The following is a 16384-nucleotide window of genomic DNA, read 5'->3' as shown; positions in this document are numbered from 1 at the left end:
AGATCTATAACTTTGTAGTTCAAACTTTTTTGATTTGAGATCGTTTGGATGTCCAAATATACACCACAAGAGTTTGTGGAGTTAATACCAAAGGAGTCCATATGCTCCATAGTCATAAGTGAGTGTGCAGTGGTAGTTAAGGATCTCGGATGGAAAAGTGACCAAAACAAAAGTTGTAGATACTGAAAAGTTATGCAACATTGTAGTTTACAAGTTTCTTATTTGAAGTCGATATGATGTCACTCTATTTGATTCGCAAGATTTCATAGAAGTTAATACCAACTAAAGGCATATGTTCTATAGTAATAAGTGAGTGTGTAGTGGTATTTGAGAATCTTTGATGGGGAAGCAACCAAAACAGAAATTGTAGATCTCAAAAAGTTATGCAACTTTGTAGTTGACAACTTTTTCATTTGATACCATTTATCTAACGAAAATTACGTTTGATTTCTCAAATTTAAAATTTGAATTTTCAAACAACCTCGGATGGCGAAACGCCCAAAACAAATGTTGTAGATCTCAAAATGTTGTGCAACTTTGCAATTGACAACTTTTAATTTGAAATCATTTACCCAACGAAAATTACGGTTGAATTCTCCCATTTGAAATTCAAATTCTACAAATGACCTCGAATGGAGAAATGACCAAAACCAAAGTTGTAGATCTTGAAAAGTTATAAAACTTTGTAGTTGATAACTTTTTCATTTGAAATCATTTAGGGTCCCAAATACTCATTTTAAAATCAGATGAACATAAAATGATTAGGACGAATATCTCATTTGGACACAAGCATCTTATAGGTGGAGTGGTTAGGGCTGAAGACGTGAAGCAGAAGGTCAGGGGTTCAAGCGCTGGTGGCCGTGAAGCTCGTGTTTTTCGCTTGAAAAATTGCGTGACTTGTGACTTGCGAAGTGTGACCGAGTGGCTGTCCAGTGGGGTCTCTCTCGGTATAAAAAAATTCCCTATTTTTTCAGCTCATTTTTATGATTTCCTAAAAATCACATCAGTGTCAATTTTTAGGAACTGACAGTGATGTCAACCCCCATCACTGCCAGTATGCTACTGTCGGTTCAAAATCCGACAGTGAAGAAGGATTTTGAACCGATAGTGATATGAAGAACTAGGGTAGTGAGTTTTCCTCGCCATATTTGTTGGTTTTCTCTGGCCATTTCTAATGTCTCGCTCCTAAATGCTAAATGCTAGAAGACAATTTTGCTTTAGGAATCTCGGACTTTGCCATATTACTATAGCCAGTTTTATACTATCTTTCCCTCTTCTATATTTGCATTAGCGGTCATGTCCTTTCTATCTTTATTTGCATTGACAGTTTTAAAAAAAGTTGGGAGTATATTTGTTGAGCTTCTCCAATAATTTCTAAAATCCCACTCCTAAAATATACAAGATAATTTTACGTAAGGAAACCTGAACTATTTTGAAATCACACTAACCACTTTTGTACTTTCTTTCTTCCTTGTATATTTGCATTGGGAACCATGTCCTACTCCTTATTCTTCTCCATGTCCTTCCACCTCCAGATTGGACGATCGATACGCGCGCATATATTTTCGCGCCGCTGGGTCTATTTTCCCAATTGCGAAAAGATTGAGAGTTAAGATATGGAATTGTTGGAGAGTAGTTTTTTTTCAAACATGCCAAAAAATCAAGATTGGGAGCGGGTTTTGGAAATCTTGGAGATGCTCTAATAGTCTTTCTTAAATTCACTCCCTAAATTCTTATTTAAGAGCCACTTGAAAAAATTGATCACTATATCCTTGCACTGTCCAACAACTTCTCTATATTTTGTGCATACTTTAGAGAGCTAGCCCCACTTTCTATCTTTATCTAGCAAGAAACCAACAATAGAATATGAAAATATTTAAATATATAATTAAAAAGCTATTGGAAGTTTTTCCACCAATATGTCTATTCGTTTTCCACCAATATGTCTATTCGTATCAATATTGCCATCCTATATTCCAATTTATCTATAGCCAAAGATGGAGTGCGGTAATGTCTCTTTAGAGTGTGCACAAGATATAAAGAAGTTGTTGGAGAGTGGAAAGGTATAGATGGAGTCTGGTGAGTGTTGAGTCCCTTAGCCACCATTTGCAGACCTCTTTGGTAGAATGGTGAGGTGGCTAAGTTCGGTGCATCACTAGACCAGTCCACTGTGTAATATTATTTCCGCTGTAAACTCCTATGTATGATGCGTATTTGCTTAATCTAATACGATCTTTGTTGTGATGTGGATTTATCAAGGTCATTCATGACACTTGACGGACTATCGGGTTTATATAAGTGAAAGTGTGTACGTGCCAACGTGTTAAGCGAGGGCAGCCGTACTTGATCTTGTATAAATTGGACGGTTCAATCGCAAGTTATGTGCAACTGCACCGCCATGCGCCAGCATCCACCTCTAGTAGACCCATCTGGTGCAACACGTCTGGTGTGCACTGGACTGAAATGTGCAAGCCCGTTTTTAAGGCTAAAAACAGGACACTCTGTTAAGTCCGATGCAACTTGTTCAATTCAAACCCTTTGAGTTTGGTTTTGATTCCAATCATTCTTGGGCTTCATTTGAGCTACTTGTTTTTACAAGTAATGAGGACATCGCCAAGATGGAGTCGAGGACGACTCCAATTCGAGAAGGGGAGGATGATGAGGACATCGCCACGCTGGACACACCGACACCATGGTCTTCCCCAAGTTGCAATTCGTTTCCAACTCAGCTGCCACGTCGTCCTCGGATTCAGCAGACATGTCGTCACTGTTTCGGTCATAACTTCCTCATACGACATCGAAACGGGCCGTTCTTGGATGCGTTGGAAAGGGGACGACGATGCCGTCGTTTTGGATCTGGTCCCAGCTCCAGAAGGTCCGTGGATCATTCTGTGTGACCACGGCAAGGTGCTGCGTCACCTATTTGGGCCAACTTGGCCATGTATCGTGTCGGGCCTTAAGCCCAAGTTGTGGGCGCCCAACCCCTGGCCGTCCCCAACCCTAGGTTGAGTCTTAGACTATAAACACAGCCGCCGCCGCTGCTACACAATTGGGTTTTGTTTAGAGTTTAGTTTTCTATCGAGAAACTGAATCGATCATTGTAACTGTGGTGACAAATCCTTTTACAGTGATCCAGGGCCCCCGTTCTTGATCTCCTCCACTGTGTCGATTAGTCCTTTGGAACCGAGTTCTTGAACCCTCTATTGATATTCTCGTCATTCATATTTGCAATTTCAGATTGCGTGTTTTACCTTCTTGCTTGTGCTCTTCGATTCGCTTGCAGGAAAAGCCTTCTTGGCGAGGTCAATCAAGTTGTGCTTGGTTGATAACCAACGGAGCAGTGGTGTAACGGTTGCAGGGTTCGAATCGTGTCTGATTTGAAGCCGGATCGCCAACGTCGAGATCTCCACAAATCGAACTTACCGGCTACCTCTCGGAAGATCGGGCCTATACTCATCAACAAGTGTGCACCACATCCACTCACTAGACTCGACTAGGTCAAGCTACCCGTTCATACCCCACTTTATAGTACGGCCAAAGGAAAAACAAAGATTTTATCACTACTCTGAGTGTCCCTCAACATCATCGACACTTAGAACTAGTCGATCCTCAATCTTTGCATTCATCCTTTGAAAACCAAAATGAACACCATCAATTAGGGGCATGAAAACCATAATTGTCCAATATCAATCATCATTATGATCTCACTAAAGTAATACCGCTACAAAACACATGTTAGTCACAATGATTGTATCGTCCTTAATTGCTAAACCGAATTATGGGCCTAGATGCATTTATGGTTATAGAGATGAGCACATTTAGCAACTGCCTCCTTAAGTGGTTAGACGGTCTCTAGCAAAGTGCCTGCCTCTGAAAGTCATGTAGAGAGGCAAGCTCCCAAGGCAATCGCATATGAAAATCATCGATTAACAGAGGTGACCATCTTAGAATGCCCGACTCTATAAATCGGTTTTCATAGGTAGGCATCTTAAGATGTCCATCTCTGGAAGTCGCTACAAACATAGGCGGTCATTCTAATTGTTCGGCTCTAAAAATCAATTATCAGAGGCGGGTTTCTTAAGATGCCTGTCTATATAAATAGTTGCATCAAAAAAATTTCATAACATTTTCATATGAACTCGAATGAAGACAAACTTTATATCAAAATTGTAGCCCTCACGTGGTCTAAAACTTTGTAGATGAAAAGGTTTCTATTTAAAACTGTTTGAAGTTCCCAAATATTGTTTTAAGTTTACGGATACTAAAATTTGAAATTAAAAAATTTCAAACAATATTGAATGTTGACATGGTCTATACCAAAGTTGTAGTTCTCAATACAATCGACAACTTTGTATTTGAAAATTTTTTATTTGATATCTTTAGAGTTTGGAATATGCATTTTAATTCATAGATTTCGAAATTCATAATTCAAAATTTCTAAGTGACCTTGAAAGTTCACATAGTCAATACCAAAATTGTAATTGCAGACCTGATCTACATGTTTGTTGTTGATAAGTTTTTGATTTGAAGTTGTCTATTATATCAAATATTTGTTTTAAATTCACTTATGTTGAGATTCAATTTTTGAATTTTTTGAACAGTCTTGGACGAAGACACATCCTATACCAATGTTGTAGTTTTTGATAAGTTATAGAACTTTGTAGTTGAAACTTTTTTTATTTGAGTTCATTTATAGCCTAAATATTCAATACATGATTACAAATATTTATAAAGAAGATAGAATCCAATTTATACTTACAAGTAAGTGTGCGGTATAGTGGTAAAAGGTGTTATTGCTCAGTCATAGATCATGAGTTTGAATCCAGAGAAGGACTTAATTTCTTGGGAATTTGGTGTTTCTACCCCTACTTCAAATCTCATTGATGATTTTATCTTTTTTTAACTTAATAATTTTGCCCTCGTCATTTTTAAATGAAGCAGCCGTTTACCCCTACTCTATAACACCGTTATGACCGGTTGGATTAAATGGCATAAAAAAGAAGAAAAAGCAGTAGACGAAAAGACAACAATGCACTAAGAAGTTTTTTCTCATATGTCACTCGAACCTTCGTTGGGCGTTAAGGAGGAAATCGAGTTGGGAGGTTTTTGACCGTGCGTTAGGGCAAATTACATTGGTCTTAACTCATAGGTAGTCTCATGTAGTGTCACGTAATTTTAAGACGACTTAATATACAACTATACAATGGTTGTTTTTTCAAGTTATCTCGTAGTAACTCATAATTCCTTAATTTATGCATAGAATAAAAGTAAAATTATGAGTTGTATGGCAACAACTCATACAACTGTAGAATAGTTGTCTCATAGTCCTAAATTTTAGCTCATGAGGTGGTTGTTTCACGAAACAACGACCTCTTTCTCTCTTCCCTCTCTCTTTCCTCCACATTAGCAAAAATCCTACATGGCACTACATGAGATGGGCTACGAGATGACTGGCGTGTAGCATTGTATCTACCTTAAGGTTTCAGCGGCATCACCAAGCGGTGTGGCTTCCAATGGCGAAGCTCCTCCTGATGGTAGCGCTGTCCCTACCCGTCACCCTCCCCCTCCCCCCCCCTCACGTGGCGGATGGGACGTTGCGGGTTCCCTAGGCCTTCTATTTCATGCGTCGGGCCGCCGGAGCTAGAGCAACCGTTACTCGCCCTCGGATGCACCGCGCCGACAGAGTAGTAGCCGCTCACCTCGGATGCTCCACGCCGCAGTGGTAGGAGGCTAGGAGATTGAGCCGCTACTAGGCTCACTGAGTCGCTGTGCAGGCCGCAGCAGCATGTGGAGATTGATTCAAGGTGAGAAGTTAATCTGGTAGAGTGGAACTCCATTTAGTCACCGTAGAAGCATATCTGAAGCTATGTTGGACTACCAATTCAAGATCGATTTGGATTTTCCTAAACTTTTTTCTTGCCACGCCACATGCGGATGCGGCCCATGCTCATGCTCTGATCCACCCATTCTATATTTAGTTTTGCAGCATTACTTGCTAGGGATGTTTGGTACTACTTGGTGTAGCACCCGGTTTTAAGAACAAAACCAGATACACACCATATGTGAGCCCAAAAAGTCAAATCTCGAATATAGCTACAAATAAGGGTAATACCAAAAGACAATGCTCAATATATAACATACTGAGTATAAAGAATATAACCGTAGATAGCAAATAGCGGAAAGACAACTCTGATCTTCAGGTGAAGACTCCAATTCCACAGGGACAATTGACTGGTTGATCACAAGCCTAATTTCTCCAAACTCTAGCAATCTGGTACCCATCCGGGATTTTTCCAAAGTATTGAAAATAAAACAAGCGTAAGTACATGTCGTACTCAACAAATATAACATGGGATTCATGAGGCTCAAAAGACTAACACTGGTTTAACTATGATTAGCTTTTAATGGGTCATGATTTTAGCATAGGAGTAGCAACAAGTTTATCACAAGCCCATATAAACACATGATCAGGTAAACACAAATAATGAATAGCATAAATAGTAATCATTAGTGAGCATCTTTATCATCAGTATCATCAGTGTTCATCATCTATTTCATAAGGGTTCTAAGGCTGCTCATGACCGTGAGTATGGTTGATATACCAGTTTTACACTCTATAGAGGTTGTACACTTTCACTATGAGACATGATTTACCCTTTCGCCCAAGGTGGCCAACCTCTTGACCCACTACCACGGAAGGTCGGTAGGGTTCACTATGAAGCCTTTCAAAGGTTTGTCTAACAAGTTAGGCCATTAGATTCACTAGGCAAACAGATATAGGAACCCCCCTGTCGAATGGCACAATTCCATCACAGCTATACACATAAGAGTAGAGGTTGTCCTATACCCGATTTGGCAAGCCATTCTTATACCAATAAAGGTAACTCTAACAAGCTAGAAAAGGTCCTCATACTAAGCTAAAGCCAGAGTCATATAGCCCTCACAGTTGTACTGTAAGTCCCGGATGATCACTTACATATAAGTCCTTAGGGTGAGCAATCTAGAGCACCATAAAAATGGCCCAATGCTCTAGCCCCCTTGTTCCATGTTGTGAAAAAGCATCTTTTAGTGTTTATTGCATATTACATTAGTCAAGTTACAAGATCATGGCTTTAGTTGAGCACTAGCATCATACTACCCAATGCAATAACCCAAAGGTATCAAGATACAGGGTAACAAAGTACTAGGAAATCCTTAGTGGCAGTCAAGGTAGACACATGCAGCATGAATTAAATGATTAAAGGTGTATAAGACAACAAGAAATATCCCATGCTATACTTGCCTTAAAACACCTTAAAACACCGATCCTTTGGTAAGCTTTAATCTTCAATGTTCTTCTTCTTCTTTTTGATCACCACGTATATCTCACTGACTAGACGTAATCATAAAGCACCACACAAGTATCCATGCAATCATACATGAAGCAAACAATAGATCTAAATTAGAACAATACACCAAACATAAAATCAAGATGAAAAGTTTATAAAACGAATCTACGTCTCGCTACGAATACCGACGCGAAAAGCACACTAATCGGAGAAGATACAACTACCGAGAGATCTATTCATAAAACTATTAACTTCATGTGTTTTAATTATATAAAAACATATATAAGATATTTTATAGATAATATAAATTAAGTCAAATTTAAGTTTGAATTATAATACTATAGTAAAATAAATCATATTTTATTTATAAAACCCAATTACATAATTATTATTCAATTTAGAGTTTAAACCATGAAATTCTAGAAATAGTGACATAGTAACCACTGTTACTAACGCGTAGATCTCGTCTCTATGAATCTAACGCAACTTGAATGAGCTAAAACTGAGTTAAAACGTAGAAAATTGATTTAAACAAGATTTCCTTTAATAAAATAATAGATTAAATCTAACCTCAAATTTTAAAAGTTGAAAACATACTTAACAATAGTATGAACATGTAGATTATGAAATTATGAACCTAACGCAAGTTGAACGGGTCAAATCGGAGTTAAAACGGAGAAGTTATGGCCAAAACAAAATCAGTGGCAAATCTGTAAATAAGTGAAAACGTATTTTGGATCTAAAATGAAACAAAGTACGCTTCCAAAAGAAGAAAATGGAATCGAGAAAGATGTTTTGGACTGCGGGTTGAGTCACAAATATTTATAAGGGCTCTTTTGCAAATCTAGCAGCGAAGGGGTATCCTTCATCTTGGGCCGTCCGATTAGATACTGGTAGCCATGATTGGATAGGCGGGGGAGAGAGAGCTGGCCACCGGAACAGGAAGGGCGGCATGGTGGGGCGCCATTGGCGACGATGAGCACCTCGCATGGCGAACATGGAAATGGCCCTAGAGGCCTTGGTTCACCATGAGCAAAACACAGGGAGCAAGCGGAGGAGATGGCGAACCCGATGAGGGCATCAGGGTGGCCCGACATGGCACGGTGGTGACGGGCTACGTGGCGGAGTGGCTCGGCAAATCCAGCGATGACGCGAGAGTGATAGAGAGTGAGAGAGAACGAGCACGCAGCTTAGGTGGCTTCTTACCTTCACATGAAGCAAGGCAGGCGGCTAGGCAAGTCGACGATGCAACTCGACGGTGAATCGAACGGCGGTAGCGGCTACCTAGGATTTGTGGTGCTCTCGAGCAGCATGAAAGCTCTAGTTTGGTTTTGGTGAATTGATGAAACCCTAAGTGCTAACCTAGTTTATCAAAGTGATTATGAGATAGGTAGCACATTTCAAGTGGTGAAGCAAATGAAGATCATGACATGATGATGGTGATGCCATGGTGATGATCAAATGCTTGGACTCTAAAAGAAGAAAGAGAAAAACAAAAGGCTCAAGGCAAAGGTATAAGTAGTAGGAGCCATTTTGTTTTAGTGATCAAGACACTTACAGAGTGTGATCACATTTAGGATCGATAGCCGTACTATTAAGAGGGGTAAAACTCGTATCGAAATGCGGTTATCAAAGTGCCACTAGATGCTCTAACTCATTGCATATGCATTTAGGATCTAGTGGAGTGCTAACACCCTTGAAAATGTTTGTGAAAATATGCTAACACATGTGCACAAGGTGATTCACTTGGTGGTTGGCACATTTGAGCAAGGGTGAAGAAGATAGAGTTGAAAAGGAGTTAGTCACGCTGGTCATAGAGTGACTGGACGCATCTGATCGCCACACCGGACGCGTCTGGTGTGAATCTACAAAGTCGATGTTCACTAAACAGTCGATCGAATGCTGGGAGCATCCGGTCCAGAGTGACCGAACATGTCCGGTCAGACCTAGGTGCTTACTGGACTCAGTCGAATGCTATGTCTTCTATGTCCGGTCTAGAGTCACCGGACACATCCGGTCACCCTCGAGTACTTTCTGGACTCAACCGAACACTGTGGCTCAGTGTTCGGTCATTTCTATTTTTGTGTCCGGTCTTCAGCAAGTGTGGGCAGCAATGGCTACTTTGGTTTGAAATGGACACGAGCGACCGGACGCGTCCGGTATTCATGAACGGTGCATCCAGTGCAGCATCTGGTGCACTGGAGCACGTCCAGTCGATGTGCAGTCAGCCCAATAATTGAGCCAATGGCTCTATTTCGTGGGGGCTTCTATTTAAGCTCTGTGGCTGGCTCTAGCTCACTCTCTTGGCCATTTTGCATTGGTATAGCAACCTTGTGAGCTTAGCCAAAGCCCTCCCACTCATCTCCATCATAGATTCATCATCTTTGTGAGATTGGGAGTGAATCCAAGTGCATTGCTTGAGTATTTGCATCTAGAGGCACTTGGTATTCATGTTTCGCTGTGGGATTTGCTTCTTACTCTTGGTGGTGCTGCCACCTAGATGGCTTAGAGCAGCGAGGATCATCGAGTGGAGGTTGGTGATTGTCTCCAGCTCTAATCGTGGTGATTGTGAGGGGTTCTTGACCTTTCCCCGATGGAGAGCCAAAAGGTACTCTAGTGCATTGCTCGTGGATTGTGTGATCCTCATCTTGTGTTGGTTGTGTGACACCCTATTGAGGGTTTGGCGTATGATGCCAATTAGCACATGAACCTCTAAGTGAGTGAATCGCCACAACGAGGACAAGCTTGCCGGCAAGCAAGTGAACCTCGGTAAAAAATCATTGTGTCATCATTTGATTCCAAGGTGATTGGTCTTCATTGGTATTCATTCTTGTGATTGATTGGTTCACTCCTCGACTTGGTGGTATAACCATCTTGCTCACTCTCTTTACATTACCACAAACTAGTTATCAAGCTCTTTAGTGTAGCTAGTTGTGAGAGCTTGTTAGTTTGGTTAGTGTGGCTCTTTAGTTAGCCTTTGAGAGCACACTAACTTAGTATAGTGACATAGCCATTGTGTGGTTAGAAACTATAGAAAACTAGATTTGTGGTAGGTGGCTTACTTTTTTAGTAGGCTAGCACAACACTTGCTTTGCCTCATAATTGTCTAACCGGTTTGCTAAGTGTTGTTGTAGAAATTATTAATAGGCTATTCTCCCCCCTCTAGCCAATAGGACCTTTCAAGTGGTATCGGAGCGGAGGTCACCATGATTTGAGGCTTAACAGCCTTCGGTGTAAAAATGGCTCAAATCAACAACACTAAGAAGCCACCCCAATTTGATGGCTCTAACTATCCCTATTGGAAGGCTAAGATGACAACTTATATCAAGTCAATCAATAGGAAGGCTTGGAAGGTGGTAGAGACCAAAATTGAGATTGAGGATGAAGAGGCTCCCACCGCCGTCGAAGAGATGCTACTCCAAAATAATGACATTGCTCTTAGTGCCATCCATGATGCTTTGGATGAGAGAACATTTGAGCAAATCAAGAACATTGAGAGAGCTCATGAGGCATGGAAGAAATTGGAGGAATCATTTGAGGGCACTCAAGCCATGAAGGGTGCAAAGGCATACATTCTCAAAGAGAAGTTTGCAAGCTTTAAGATGAAGGAGGATGAGAGTGTACCAGAGATGTTCCATAGGCTTCAAGTGCTTGTCAATATCTCAAAGCACTTGGAGAAGAGGTGAAGGACAAGGACTTCTCCCACAAGTTCTTGAGATGTTTGCCTTCAAGATTTGGCACATTGGTCACTATTCTAGTGAGGAGTGGTTTGGACAACATGACACCAAACTAAGTGTTGGGAGATATAATGACCGATGATACATATAGAGATGATGATGATAAGGAAGAAAAGAAGGAGAAGAAAGATGAGAAGAAGGATGAGAAAAAGAAGAGTGTGGCATTCAAGGCCACATCATCCAAGGGCAAGGCAAAACAAGATACATCAAGTGAAGATGATGGCTCATGGGATGATGATGATGATGATGATGAGAAGATGGCTCTCTTTATCAAGAGATTTGCAAGTTCATGATGAAGAAGGGCTACCGTGCTAGAAGAAAGAAGTCTTCATCCAAGAACAAGGAAGAGTCAAGAAGGTGCTTCAATTGTGGAAGCAAAGATCATCTTGTTGCTCAATGTCCATACAATAGTGACAAAGATGATGACAAGAACAACAAGAAGAAGAACAAGATGGAAAAGAAAGAGAAGAAGGATAAGATGACCTTCAAGAAGAAGAAGGGTGGTTCATATGTGGTCACTTGGTATAGTGATGCTTCCTCAAGTGATGAAGATGATAGTGATGATGACAAGACCACCAAGAAGAAGGCACTTGCAAGCATTGCTATCAATGAGAAGCCTTCTCTCTTCGACACTCCATCATGCTTCATGGCTAAGGCCACTAAGGTATAAATTTATGATGATGAAAGTGACGAGGAACATGAAAATGAAAATGAAAATGATAGTGATAGTGATGATGATGAACCTACTAAGGATGAACTATTTGACATGCTAGAAGATGCTAAAGAACACTTTGGCATTAAGAGAAGAGAATGCAAAAGCTTGCGTAAGGAACTAAAAGCCCTTAAGCAAGCCTTTGATGAGCTTAATGCATCTCATGAGAGGCTAGAGGAAGCCCATGAGAAGCTTGGCATGGCTCACAAAAAGCTTGAAAAGGCTCATTCCTCTTTGCTTGATGAGCAAAATAAAAAAAAAGCATGCTGAGACTTGCAATATGTGCTTAACTTGTGATATAATTGATGAATCATTATCTATGCCTATAATTGTTGCTCTAGCTAACCCTTCTTGTAGTACTTCTACTTCCACCTCATCTAGTAGTGATGGTCTCACTTGTGATGCCTCACTAATGGTTGAGAACGAGAACCTCAAGAAGGAGGTCAATACACTCACTCACACCTTGGCTAAGGCCTATGGTGGTGAGGACCGCTTTCTTATGTGCTTGGGTAGCCAAAGAACTTCTCTCTACAAAGAGGGATTGTGGTATACCCCAAGAAAGGCAACGCGGCCTTTGCTCCTCACAAGACTAGTTTTGTGAAGAACAATGGTCGGTTTTGCACTAGTTGCAAACAAGTTGGTCGTAAAGAGCATGAGTGCAAGAACAAGAGCAAAAATGCTAATGTATCCTCAATTAAGATTAATTCTTTTTATGTGCTTACTAAGGGTACAAATGGTGTGAAGGCTAAGTTCATTGGTAAACCATGGATGGGCTCAAAGAAGAAAGCCATTTAGATACCAAAGAGCTTAGTAACTAACCTTCAAGGACCCAAGTAAGTTTGGGTAGCTAAAAAAATTGATCTTCTTTTGTAGGTCAATTACAAAGCCAGAGGAAGGCATTAGGTTCTTGATAGTGGGTGCACTCAACACATGATTGGTGATGCAAGAATGTTCAACTCAATCAACACCAATGGCAGTGATGGTTATGATAGTATCACATTTGGTGACAATGGCAAAGGCAAGGTCAAAGGGCTTGGTAAGATTGAATATCCAATGACATTAGCATTTCCAATGTGTTGCGAGTAGAGAGCTTAAACTTCAATTTGCTATCCATGGCTCAATTATGTGATCTTGGATTAAAATGCATATTTAGGGTAGATGGCTCTAACTTGATCTTCAAAGGCTTTAGATATAAGAATCTATACTTGGTTGATTTCAATGCTAGTGAAGCTAGATTATCTACATGCTTGTTCACTAAGTCTAGCATGGGTTGGTTATGGCATAGAAGGCTTGGTCATGTTGAAATGAAACAATTGAATAGATTGGTTAATCATGACTTGGTTAGAGGCTTGAAAGATGCTGTGTTTGAAAAAGATAAGCTTTGTAGCTCTTGTCAAGCCAGAAAACAAGTTGGAAACACCCATCCCAAGAAAAGCATAATGAGCAATAGTAAAGCATTTGAGTTATTGCACATGGATTTGTTTGGGCCAACTCAATACACTAGCATTGGTGGTAACAAATATGGCTTTGTGATAGTGGATGATTACACTATATACACATGTGTATTCTTTCTAGTGGACAAAAGTGATATGTTTGCAATGTTCAAATCATTTGTCAAAGGCATTCACAATGAGTTTGAAACAACCATCAAGAGAGTTAGAAGTGACAATGGTAGTGAGTTCAAGAACACTAGAATTGATGAGTTGTGTGATGAATTTGGAATTAGACATCAATTCTCGGCCAAGTACACACCACAATCAAATAGCCTTGTTGAGAGGAAGAATAGAACACTCATTGATATGGCAAGGTCTATGCTTAGTGAGTACAATGTGAGTCAATCTTTTTAGGCCGAAGCTATCAACATGGCTTACTATTGTAGCAACCGCCTCTATTGTCACCCATTGAAAGAGAAGACACCATATGAGCTTTTGAATGGTAGAAAGCCCAACATTGCATATTTTTGAGTCTTTGGTTGCAAATGCTATATCTTGAAGAAAGGCACTAGATTGGGTAAGTTTGACAAGAAATGTGATGAAGGATTCCTACTTGGATACTCAACCACTAGCAAAGCATATAGAGTTTGGAATTTGGATAGTGGTACTTTTGAGGAAGTTCATGATGTTGAATTTGATGAAACCAAGGGTTCACAAGAAGAGAATGAGAACTTAGAAGATGTTAGAGGCATTCAACTTTCAAATGCCATGAAGAACATGGATGTTGGTGAATTGAGGCCTAGGCAAGTGGATGATGATGAAGATGATCAAGTGCAAGTGCTCTCTAACTCAAATGTGTAAGATGATACAAATGAAGCTAGTGCAAATGGCACTCATGACAATGAACAAAATCAAGTGGCTAGTACATCATCTCAACCCAATGATCAAGCAAGTGCAAGCAATCAAGTTCCAATGGTCCAACCAACCAATATTGCAAGGGATCATCCATTGAACACTATAATTGGTGATATTTCTAGAGGTGTACAAACAAGATCAAGATTGGCTTCATTTTGTGAGCATTTCTCATTTGTGTCATCCATTGAACCAAAGAAGATAGATGAAGCATTGAAGGATGTTGATTGGGTGAATGCTATGCATGAAGAATTGAATAACTTCACAAGAAATCAAGTATGAGAATTGGTAGAAAGACCAAAGGGACACAACGTGATTGGAACCAAATGGATTTTTAGAAACAAGCAAGATCAAGATGGGATAGTAGTAAGGAACAAAGAAAGATTGGTAGCACAAGGATATACACAAATTGAAGGTCTTGACTTTGGAGAAACATATGCCCTAGTTGCTAGATTGGAAGCAATTAGAATCTTGCTAGCCTATGCTTGTGCCCACAATATCAAACTCTATCAAATGGATGTTAAGAGTGCATTTCTCAATGGTTACATCAATGAAGAAGTATATGTTGAGCAACCTCCTAGTTTTGAAGATGATAAGAAGCCTGACCATGTGTACAAGTTGAAGAAGGCATTGTATGGCTTGAAGCAAGCACCTAGAGCATGGTATGAGAGATTGAGACACTTCCTACTCTCTAAAGGGTTTATGATGGGCAAGGTTGACACCACTCTTTTCATCAGGAAGATTGGAAAAGATTTATTTATGTTGCAAATCTATGTTGATGACATCATATTTGGATCAACCAATCAAGACTTTTGTGAAGAGTTTGGAAAGATGATGGCTAACGAGTTTGATATGTCCATGATTGGAGAGTTAAGTTACTTCCTTGGTCTTCAAATCAAGCAATTGAAGAATGGTACTTTTATGAGTCAAGGCAAGTATATCAAGGACATGATCAAGAAGTTTGGCATGAGTGATAGTAAAGCCATTAGCACACCAATGGGAACAAATGGTAACTTGGATAGTGATGCAAGTGGAAATATGGTGGATCAAAAATTGTATCGGTCTATGATTGGAAGCCTACTCTATGTGACTGCATCAAGGCCGGATGTCATGTTTAGTATATGCATGTGTGCAAGATTTCAAGCCTCACCAAGAGAAAGTCATTTGAAGGCTACAAAGAGAATATTGAGGTACTTGAAGTATACACAAAATGTTGGTTTGTGGTATCCCAAAGGAGCAAAGTTTGAGCTAGTTGGTTACTCTGACACGGATTATGCGGGATGCAAGGTTGAAAGGAAGAGCACCTTGAGCACATGTCAATTGTTGGGAAGATCACTTGTTTCATGGTCATCAAAGAAGCAAAATAGTGTTGCATTATCAACCGTCGAAGCCAAATATATATCTGCCAGTAGTTGTTGTGCACAAATACTTTGGATGAAGGCCACTTTGAGTGACTTTGGAATCAAGTTCAAGAAAGTGCCATTGCTATGTGACAATGAGAGTGCAATCAAGTGGACCAAAAATCTAGTTCAACATGTAAGAACAAAGCACATTGATGTGCGCCACCATTTCATAAGAGATCACCAACAAAAGGGGACATTTGCATTGAGAGTGTAGGCACCGAAGATCAACTTTCCAATATATTCACTAAGCCATTGGATGAGAAAAGGTTTTGCAAGCTAAGAAATGAGTTGAACATATTGGATTTCTCAAATATGTGTTAATGCACCCCCACTCATATGACATGACTCTCCTTCGAGCAATCTAAGGTAAAAGTTGATTGGCATGGCATACATCCTTGCTAAGGACATGTTTAGTGCATCAAGTCATCTCTCACATTAAATAGGCTCATTCATGAAAATCAAATGATTTTGATGATTGTATGGTACCACTATTGCTTCTATGCTTATTTTGATCTAGTGGTAGCATATGACATGTTTGTGGGCTTGTAAACCTAGTGTTTAATCTAGAAAATGAGCTCTAAGTGTTTAACTCAACATGGTACAAGATAACTCTTGTTTGGAGGTGTGAAGAAGCTTGTTCTTGGATCAAACTAGGTTAAATATCTTTGGCAAATGATCTAGATTAGACCAAATTTGGGAAAATGATCCTCACCCCATTGATTGACATTGATAGATCTCAACCTATCTACATTTTGAACCTTTATGGTCATGATGACAAAGGGGGAGAAAAACAAAGATATTAGTGATATTAGTACTATGTGGGAGAAAAACAAAGATATTAGTGTACTAAGATAGTGAA

Source organism: Miscanthus floridulus, chromosome 1, assembly GCF_019320115.1.
Source record: "Miscanthus floridulus cultivar M001 chromosome 1, ASM1932011v1, whole genome shotgun sequence".
Taxonomy (NCBI): domain Eukaryota; kingdom Viridiplantae; phylum Streptophyta; class Magnoliopsida; order Poales; family Poaceae; genus Miscanthus; species Miscanthus floridulus.
This window is presented reverse-complemented; position numbering follows the sequence as displayed.